The 9,885-nt window shown below is 47.2% G+C and overlaps 1 long non-coding RNA gene across 1 annotated transcript; it reads left to right on the top strand.

Moving 5' to 3' along the window:
- Window positions 1-5,240: 5,240 nt before the first annotated feature.
- Window positions 5,241-5,949, top strand: LOC131380882 (uncharacterized). The gene is made up of 2 exons (XR_009209151.1): window positions 5,241-5,608; window positions 5,702-5,949. It is a non-coding gene; the product is annotated as an uncharacterized LOC131380882 (long non-coding RNA).
- The last annotated feature ends 3,936 nt before the right edge of the window (window positions 5,950-9,885 follow it).

Raw genomic sequence — 9,885 nt, 5'->3', positions numbered from 1 at the left:
TAGCAGTAGGGGGTTGTATAACCACTTGCAGTGAATTTCTTTTTTAAGACAAGGTCTCACTCTATTGCCAAGGCTAGGTGCAGTGGTGCAGTCTAGCCTTGGCTCACTGCAGCCGCGACCTCTCGGGCTCAGATGATTCTCCTGCCTCAGCCTCCTAAGTGAGTAGCTGGGACTACAGGCTGTGCCACCATGCCTGGCTAAGTTTTTAAAAATTTTTTAGTAGAGACAGTCTTGCTATGTTGCCTAGGCTGGTCTCAGACTCCTGGCCTCAAGCAATCCTCCTGCCACAGAGGCTTCCCAGAGTGCTGGGATAACAGATGTGAGGCACCACACCTGGCCCTCCAACTATGGATCTTTTAAAGGACATCTGTCTTTTCTCTCTAGCTGCTGATGAGGTCTCTTTGCCTTTAGTGTTCTGCAAACATACTGTCGCGGGTGCGACTGCTGGGGCTGGCGTCGCGGGCATTAAAGGAATTTACCGAGACAGTCATAGGTAGAGAAAAACAGATTTATTAGAGAAAGTATGAAGATACGTTGCAAGGTTGCAATGGGCTGCACAGCCGAGAAGCGGCTATTTGCAAAGAGGCAGGGGCTAGAGGGATGAGTTTATGCTGCTGAGGTTACATGCGGAGTGAGGTATTTGGGAACAGAATGTTGTGCCAGCCTGTTGTCTGTGATTAGCCATCTCTCAGAACAATTGTTTTCCCCAACCTGGGACCCCTTCCTTTTTGCTTACTTATTTTGTCAGGACTCCACACATATTAATACAATGATGTTTCTAAGTGTAGATTTCTTTATACTTACGATTCATTAGGCTTCTTGAATCTTTGAATTAGATTCTCTCCTCAATTTTGGAAAATTTGAAAAATCTGCCATTTTTTCTTAAATATTCTTTCTGCCATATACTCTTTCTCCCCTCTTTTGGGACTCAGAATAAATATAGATAAGACTCTCACACTCTATACTCCATGCCACTTAACCTCTTTTACATGTTTCCTGCTTTGTCTCTTATGGTGAATCGTGGATAACTTCTATTGATCTATGTTCCAATTTACTATGTCTCTACACAGCTGTTGCTTTTAGTTTTAATCCTCTTTTAGAGTTTTTGTCATTTTCAAAGCACCTAGATAATTTTTTATAGTTTCTTGGTCCCTTGCCATTGCAAAACAATGGCAATCTTATATTTTATATGAACAAACCACACTGTTTTATGTCCCTCTGATAGTTCTAACATCACAAGGATTAGTGGGTCTGTTTACAGTGTCTCTTATTTCTGCTAGTTCTTGCTCCTGGTACTTTGTGTTCTTGGTTATACCTGTGTGCTGCTCACGTTCCTTGGGAAAAAAAATATGTTTACAGGAATAATTTGAGGCCTTTAATGAAGATTATTTTCACCAGAGAGAATTATCTGTGTGTTGTCATCAAGAGTTTAAAAATACTTCCAGTTGGGGACTTTAAGTCCACAACTTGAGGTCTTTTGGACCACCCATGGAATAGGCTGCCAAGTAACAAACCAGGGCCAATTTACTTCTAGTTCCCCCTTACCCTGAGGGCATAGCCATTGCTTTCTCAGCTCAATGTGGACTCCCCACCTTGGTGGGTCCTAGCTTTTTTTTGTATTCCTTCCATCTAAGAAGCCATCCAAATAAAAGTTTAAATTTGCCAGGGTTATAAAATTCCCTTAGGGTAGAAGTACTCTGATTACTTCTCTGAGTTCCCAATTTTCCATCAGTTACAGCCTGATAAATCCTGTGAGCCTTCAGTGGTTTTTTTTTAAGTTACAGAAATTCTTCTAGAGACAGGGTCTTGCTATATTACCCATGCTGGAATGCAGTGGCTATTCATGAGCATATTCATTGTGCACTACAGCCTCGAACTCCTGGCCTCGAGGGGTCCTCCTGCCTCAGCCTCCTAGGTAGCTGGGACTACAAGCACAGGCCACTGTGCCAGGGCAATGCTTTCAAGATTTAAAAAAATGCATCCAGCATTTTTCGTTGCTTTTAGTGGGAATGTTGGTCTGAATAACCTAGCCTGCCATTATCAGCAACCTCAATTACTCTGTCCTCTCATCTTTGCTTAATTTCTCTTCTTAGCATTTAACACTACTTGACATTATATATTTATTTGTCCACCAATTAGGCTGAAAGCTGCGTGGGTGCATGTACTTTGTTTGCTGCTGTCGTCTCCCTGGCACCCAGAATAATGCCTGGCACATAGTGAATACTCAATAGTTGTTGAATGAATGAATGAAAAAAGAATGATTTTGCTTGCTGCTTTGTGCCATGGCTACTGTGGGCCAAAGAAAGAGGACCGGGGGATTCAGAAACATGTTCACAAATCTAGAACCAGTGTCGAGATCTTTCAAATCACAATTCCAAATCAAGCTCACAACTTAACCAAACTGGCAGAAAGAACCTCAAGCATTCTTGGCTTTCAGTACTTCCCAGGTTTAGGTACTGAGCTGAGTGGCAGGTCTCAGCTACCCACGGGTTTGTGGGTTCCTGTCACTCTCTCTGGGTCTTTGCTCAGTTCGCCCATCTTTGCTTTTGTCTGTTGTCCTCACCCCTTATCAAGTCTCAGACAGCTCTGACCCTCTCATTTCCTTTCTTTGCCCTTTCTCTCTATTCATCTCTGTGACTCGGTCTCTGTGTCCTTATCTTTCTCTGGTGGGTCTTGATCATGTTCTTCCCGTCACTCTCCTCCCCTGTAAGATACAATTCTAACGGTTTCTGACTCTGCCCGCATCCCTAATCTCTAGCTGCAGGATGTCTGACAAGCCATCTTCCATCTACCCCCCCGTCTTGCCTCATGCCTTTTCTTTCTCTATCACCCCCTTTTTATGTTACCATCCCTTCTGTCTTACATGACGCTCTCTGCCTTTATATCTTCACCTCTCTCTGTCTCATTGAATGGACTCTGTTATGCTCATCCTGGTAGCGTCACCACAACTGCCCTCCACTCAGAGTCTGTGCATTCTGTTGCCCTTCCCTCTGGCTCTGTCTCCTCCCACTCTGAATCCTCCATCTCTGTCCCTTGCTCAGCTTTTATCTCCTCTATTTCTCTCAGAGCCTCTTTCTCTGACTTCTACCTTCTATCTCCGTCTCTGTCCCCTCAACTTCTGTTCCACTTCTCTCTTTGATATTTTCTTTTCTTTTCTTTCTTTTTAAGACAGAATCTCACTCTGCTGCCCAGACGAGGCTGGAGTGCAGTGGCGCGAACACCACTCACTGCAGCCTCCAACTCTCAGGCTCTAGTGATCCTCCCACCTTAGCCTCCCAGGTAGCTAGGACCACAGATGTGTGCCACTATCACCATGCCTGGCTAATTTTAAACATTTTTTGTAGGGACGCAGTCTCCTTTTGTTGCCCAGGTTGGAGGGTAGTGGCATCAACGTAGCTCACTGCAGCCTTGACCTCCCTGGCTCAAGTGATCCTCCTGCCTCAGCCTCCCAAATAGCTGAGATCACAGGTGCACAACACCATGCCCATCTAACTTTTATATGTTTTTTTTGTAGAGACAGGGTTTCGCCACGTTGGCCAGGCTGGTCTTGAACTCCTGACCTCAAGGGATATGCCCACCTCCGCCTCCCAAAGTGCTGGGATTACAGGTATGAGCCACTGTGCCTGGCCTGTCTTTGCTATTTGCCACCAGCTCTCTGTCCCCTCTGTGCACTCCTAATCTAGTATTGCTTCCTGAATCTCTGATATTTACACCATTATCTCTGCCCCATCCATCTGAGTTTGTTCTCTTTGCCTCACTCACTGTTGCCTCCAACTTTGTCTCTGGCACCAGCTCCATTTTTGTCACTTGTCCCTGTATCACTTCTGTTATCTCTGCCATCTCTCTATCACTGCCCACTATATCTTTATAGCCTCTGAGTCTCTGTCTTCTCTGTCTCTATGGCTGTCCCCTTCTCTGTGTTGGCCACATCCCCTTGTCTCTTTCTCCCCTATCACTGTCCCTTAGTCTCTGTCCCTTCCGTCACAGTACTCCCTGTTTCTATTACCATCCTCTTGGTCTCTCTCCCATCTTCCTCCTTTCTCTTCTTCCCTTCTCCTTCCACTTCTCCTTCCCCTTCTGCTTCCCCTTCCCCCTTCTTCTCTCTCTCTCTCTCTCTCCGTTACTCTTTCTTTCGTTTTTTGTTTTGTTTTGTTTTGTTTTTGTTGTTGTTTTATATATTTTTTTGACGCAGTCTCACCCTGTCGCCCAGGCTGGAGTGCACTGACACAATCTCGGTAAATTGCAACCTTTGCTTTCCGGATTCAAGCGATTCTCCTGCCTCAGCCTCTCGAGTAGGTGGAACTCTCCAGTAGCAGGGACTACAGGCGCCTGCCACCAGGCCCGCCTAATTTTTGTATTTTTAGTAGAGATGGGGTTTCACCGTGTTGGCCAGGATGGTCTCGAACTTCTGGCTTCAAGTGATCCTCCCCCCCTGACTTCCCAAAGTGTTGGGATTACAGTCGTGAGCCACCGCGCCTGGTCCCCTTTCCCGTCTTTCTTAGACCTCTTGACCTCTCTCCTGGCCCGTGGGGTCTTTGTCACTGTCCTGTCTCCAGTTCGCTCCCCCTGATTCACTGTCTTCTCTCTCTGGTCCTCTCCCCTTTGCCTCGGACTGTATCCTCTTCGTCGCTGTTGATCCCACTTCTGCACTGTCCTCGCGGCTGTCTTCTCCCAATCCTGTCGCCATCCCCATCCCCTGCCTCAGTCCCCTGTGCCGTTGGGCGCTCCACCTGTGACCGTGGAGTCTTTTTCTGTCCCCTGCGTCTGTGTCACATCCTCTCTCGTCGCTCCTGGTCGGAGGCCCTGCCTCCCTCGCCTCAGGGCCCTTCCCCGTCTCCTTCTCTTCCTGTCATCCCTGGCTCCTTCCCAGCGTCTTTCCTTCCTTCTCCGAATCGTCCTCTGCTCCTCTGGGTTTGCGTCTGCTGGGGGCTCTGCCCCTGGGAGCTGTTTCCTCCACTCAGTCTCTGGATGTTTTCTAGGGGGTCACATCCTCTTCTAGGCCTGTCCTGGGGCAGAGGGGCCACCCTGAGGTCCATCAGTCAGTCTGACCATCTCCTTAGAACCTCGAGCCTCTCGCCTCGCCTCGCCTGACGCCCTTTCCCGCCCTTTATCTCCCTTCAGAATTAAAAAAAAAAGACAGTCGGAAGCATCAGCGCATGCGTCCTAACCGTCAGTCTGGAACAGGTGCGCGCGGCCGGCCCGCGGGCTGGCGGGAGCTCACGCGAACTAACGCGCGAGCTCGCATGCTGCGGCGGCCAGCTGGCGACTAGTGACGTCGCGGAGGCTTGTCCCTGCCTTATTGGCTGCCTTCGACCAGCGCGCGCTTGCTGGAGTAGACGGCTAGCCTTGCCAAGCGCCAGGGGGCGCTCAGCGCTAGAGCTCCGCGACCCTGGGAACTCTATAGAGAGACTCGTGTCATCTTGGCAACCCTGTCCTACCTAATTGGATACCTGCTCCAGTTCGTTGGATCCATTAATCTGATTGGATGCCTGGCGAGTCAAGGCTTGTATATAATTGGATGCCTGGAAATGTGGATCTTTCCTACGTTTCGCATTTCTCTCTCTTAGACGGATTTCTTCCGCAAGCACTGGGGATGTGGAGATTGAAAGTAACTTGAGTCTCCGTGGGGGAGTGATGGGTGTTGGACACGGTATGGGAACCTGGCCCGAGTCAGCGGACCCAATTGGCTGCTCTCTCTCAGATACAGGTCCCTTTCCTCCCGCCAAGGGGCGCCATGGAACGCAGGGCCCTCTCTTTCCCTGGGGACTGGGTGACGTCAGGGGTAGGCCTCTCGTGATTGGGTACATCGCTCCCCAGAAGGTCAAATGGAAGAATTGAGAGCACTTTCCCACCAGCTTTGGTGGCTCCGTCTGGTTGTCCTGGTGCACAAGCTGGCGATGCTATGTGTTTGAAGCTAACCTGGGCAAAATTAAAAAAAATTTTTTTTCATTGTTCCGTATATAACAACAAAACATAAAGGGAGGCTTGGACAGGAAGAAACTGAGTTTCCAATGTAAGTGTTTTTAAATTACTGCAGTATATCTTTTGAGACGGAGTCTTGCTCTGTTGCCTAGGGTGGAGTGCAGTCTTATGATCTCGTCTCACTGCAACCTCTGCCTCCTGCGTTGAAGAGTCTCCTCTCTCACCCTGAGGTTACAGGCGCACACTACGACACTTGGCTAATCTTTGTATTTTTAGCTTCTTTTTGAGATGGAGTCTTGCTCTGTCGCTGAGGTTCAAGGGCAGTGGCGCGATCTTGGCTGACTGCAACCTCTGCCTTCCGGGTTCAAGTGATTCATCTGCTCAGCCTCCCGAGTAGCTGGGACTACAGGCACGCGCCACCACGCCTAGCTAATTCTTTGTATTTTTAGTAGAGAAAGGGTTTCACTGTGTTAGGATGGTCTCTATCTCCTGACCTTGTGATCTGCCCGCCTCGGCCTCCGAAAGTGGTGGGATTACAGGTTTGAGCCACCGCTACCCGGCCTTTTTAAAAATTAATTAATTAATTAATTAATTAATTTTATTTTGAGGCGGAGTCTTACTCTGTTGCCCAGGCTGGAGTGCAGTGGCGCGATTTTGGCTCACTGCAACCCCCGCCTCCTGGGTTCAAGCAACTCCTTTACCTCAGCGACCCGAGTAGCTGGGATTACATGCGTGTGCCACCATGTCTGGCTATTTTGTGTATTTTTTTTTTTTTTTTTTTGAGACGGAGTCTCGCTCTGTCACCCAGGCTGGAGTGCAGTGGCACAATCTCGGCTCATTGCAAGCTCCGCCTCCCGGGTTCACGCCATTCTCCTGCCTCAGCTTCTCCGAGTAGCTGGGACCACAGGCGCCCGCCACCACGCCCGGCTAATTTTTTGTATTTTTAGTAGAGACGGGGTTTCACCGTGGTCTCGATCTCCTGACCTCGTGATCCACCCGCCTCGGCCTCCCAAAGTGCTGGGATTACAAGCGTGAGCCACCGCGCCCGGCCTGTGTATTTTTAATAGAGACGAGGTTTCCCCATTTTGGCCAGGCTGGTCTTCAACTCCTGACCTCAGGTGATCCGCCCGCCTCCGCTTTCCAAACTGCTGGGCTTACAGGCGTGAACCACTGCGCCAGCCTCTTTATCCCTTCTATACTGCATACCCCAAGTTGCAAACTGTTATTAGAGTGAATACCCAGGGGAAACTTGGATCCTTATAATAGACACCTGATATTTTTGCCTGAGTGACATCTGTTATCTCTGATTTTCTTCTTCATTAATAATTTTTTTGGAGCAGTCTTAGGTTTACAGGAAAAAATCAAATGAAAAGTACGGAGAATTTCTATATCCTCCTTCATCCCTTCATTGCCCCTCATCTCCCCTGTTAACATCTTGTGTTACTGTGCTCCGTTTGTTACAATTAATAAGCCAATATTGATACATTATTATTAGCTGAAATCTGTAGTTTACATTAAGGTCCACTCCTTGTGTGATACCTTGTACATTCTATTTTTTTTAATAAAGCTTTTTTTTGTTTTTGTTTTTCTTTTTTTTTTTGAGACGGAGTCTTGCTCTGTCGCCCAGGCTGGAGTGCAGTGGCGTGATCTCGGCCCACTGCAAGCTCCACCTCCCGGGTTCACACCATTCTCCTGCCTCAGCCTCCTGAGTAGCTGGGACTACAGGCGCCCGCAATCACGCCCGGCTAATTTTTTGTATTTTTAGTAGAGATGGGGTTTCACCATGTTAGCCAGGATGGTCTCGATCTCCTGACCTCATGATCCACCCGCCTCAGCCTCCCAAAGTGCTGGCATTACAGGCGTGAGCCACCGCGCCTGGCCTTTTTTTTTTTTTTCAGTTTTAAAATCACAGCAAAATTGAGAGGAAAGTCCCTAGTTTACATTAAGTTTCTCTCTTAGTGTTTTATTGTCTATGGGTTTGAACAAATTTATAATGACATGTGTCCACCATTATAGTATTATGCAGAGTAGTTTCACTGTCCTAAAACTTGTCTGGGCTGTGCTGATTCATCCTTCCGTCCTCCCAAACCCCTAAAAACCAGTGATTTTTTTTAACTGTCTCTATAGTGTTTCCTTTTCCAGAATGTCGTATAGTTGGAACCATACCATATGTAGCCATTTCATATTGGCTTCTTTCACTTAACAATATGCATTTTAGGTTCCTCCATATCTTTTCATGGCTTATTATAACTGAATAATATTCCATTGTATGGATGTACTGCAGTTTGTTCATCTACTGAAGGACATCTTGGTTGCTTCCAAGTTTTGGCAATTATGTACAGAGCTGCTATGAATATTTGTCTTCAGGTTTTTGTGTGGATGTAAGTTTTGAGCTCATTTGGGTAAATACCAAGGAACATGAGTGCTACAATGTACAGTAAGAGTGTTTAGTTTTGTAAGGAAGTGCCAAATTGTCTTCTAAAGTGACTGCACCATTTTGCATTACTGCCAGAGATGAATAAGAGTTCCTGATGTTCCTCATCCTCATCAGCACTTGGTGTTATTCGTGTTTTGGATTTTCACCATTCTAATAGGTGGTTGTCGTATCTCATTGTTGCTTTAATTTGCAATTTCCTAACGACATTTGATGTTGAGCCCCCTTTATTTTTGGAGACGGAGTCTTGCTCTGTCACCGAGGCTGAAGTGCAATGGCATGATCTCGGCTCACCGCAACTTCTGCCTCCTGGGTTCAAGTGATTCTCCTGTCTCAGCCTCCCGAGTAGCTGGGATTACAGGCATGTGCCACCACGCCTGGCTAATTTTGTATTTTTAGTAGACACGGGGTTTCTCCATGTTGATCAGGCTGGTCTCGAATGCCTGACCTCAGGTGATCTGCCCACCTTGGCCTCCCAAAGTGCTGGGATTACAGGTGTGAGCCACTGCGCCCAGCCCAAGTACCTTTTATTTATTTATTTGTTTGTTTGTTTATTTATTTTAAGAAACAGGGTCTCTGTTGCCCAGGCTGGAGTATAGCAGTGCAATCATAGCTCACTGCCGCCTCCAACTCTTAGATCCTCCTTCTCAGCCTCCCCAGTAGCTGAGACTACAGTTGTGTGCCATCACACCTGGCTATTTATTTATTTATTTATTTATCTATTTATCTATTTAGAAACAGGGTCTCGCTCTGTCATCCAGGCTGGAATGCAGTGGCACGATCTCTGCTCACTGCAACCTCTGCCTCCTAGACTCAAGTGATCCTCCGACCTCACCCTTCCAAGTAGCTGAGACCACAGGTGTGCACAACCACACCTGGCTAATTTTTTGTATTTTCCATAGAGATGGGGTTTCACCACATTGCCTGGGCTGGTCTTCACCTCCTGAGCTCATGGGAATTACCAGCTGTGGCCTCCCAAAGTGCTGGGATTGCAGGTGTGAGCCACCGCATCTGACCTTTTTATTTTTATATTTTGTAGAGATGGAGTCTCAGTGTGTTGCCTAGGTTGGTCTGAAACTCTTGGCCTCAAATGATCCTCCTGCCCCAGCCTCCCAAAGTGTTGGGATTACAGGCAGGAGCCACCACACCTGGCCAACTATCTTTTTATTTACTTATTTGTCATCTGCATATCTTCTTTGTTGAAGTGTCTGTTCAGATCTGTTGCCTATTTTTAAATTGGGTTGTTTGTTTTCTTATTGTTGAGTTTTAGTTCTTTGTATACTTTGGATACCAGCTTTCTTTTTTCTTTTTCTTTCTTTCTTTCTTTTTTTTTTTCAGACAAAGTCTTGCTCTGTTGCCCAGGCTGGGGTGCAATGGCACAATCTCGGCTCACTGCCACCTCCGCCTCCCAGGTTCAAGTGATTCTCTTGCCTCAGCCTCCCAAGTAGCTGGGATTACAGGCGCCCACCACCATGCCTGGCTAATTTTTGTATTTTTAGTAGAGACAGGGTTTTGCCACGTTGGCCAGG

This window comes from Hylobates moloch, unplaced genomic scaffold, assembly GCF_009828535.3.
Source record: "Hylobates moloch isolate HMO894 unplaced genomic scaffold, HMol_V3 SCAFFOLD_12, whole genome shotgun sequence".
In the NCBI taxonomy this organism is placed as follows: Eukaryota; Metazoa; Chordata; class Mammalia; order Primates; family Hylobatidae; genus Hylobates; species Hylobates moloch.
The sequence above is the reverse complement of the archived record's forward strand: the minus strand, read 5'-3'. Positions and strand labels throughout refer to the sequence as shown.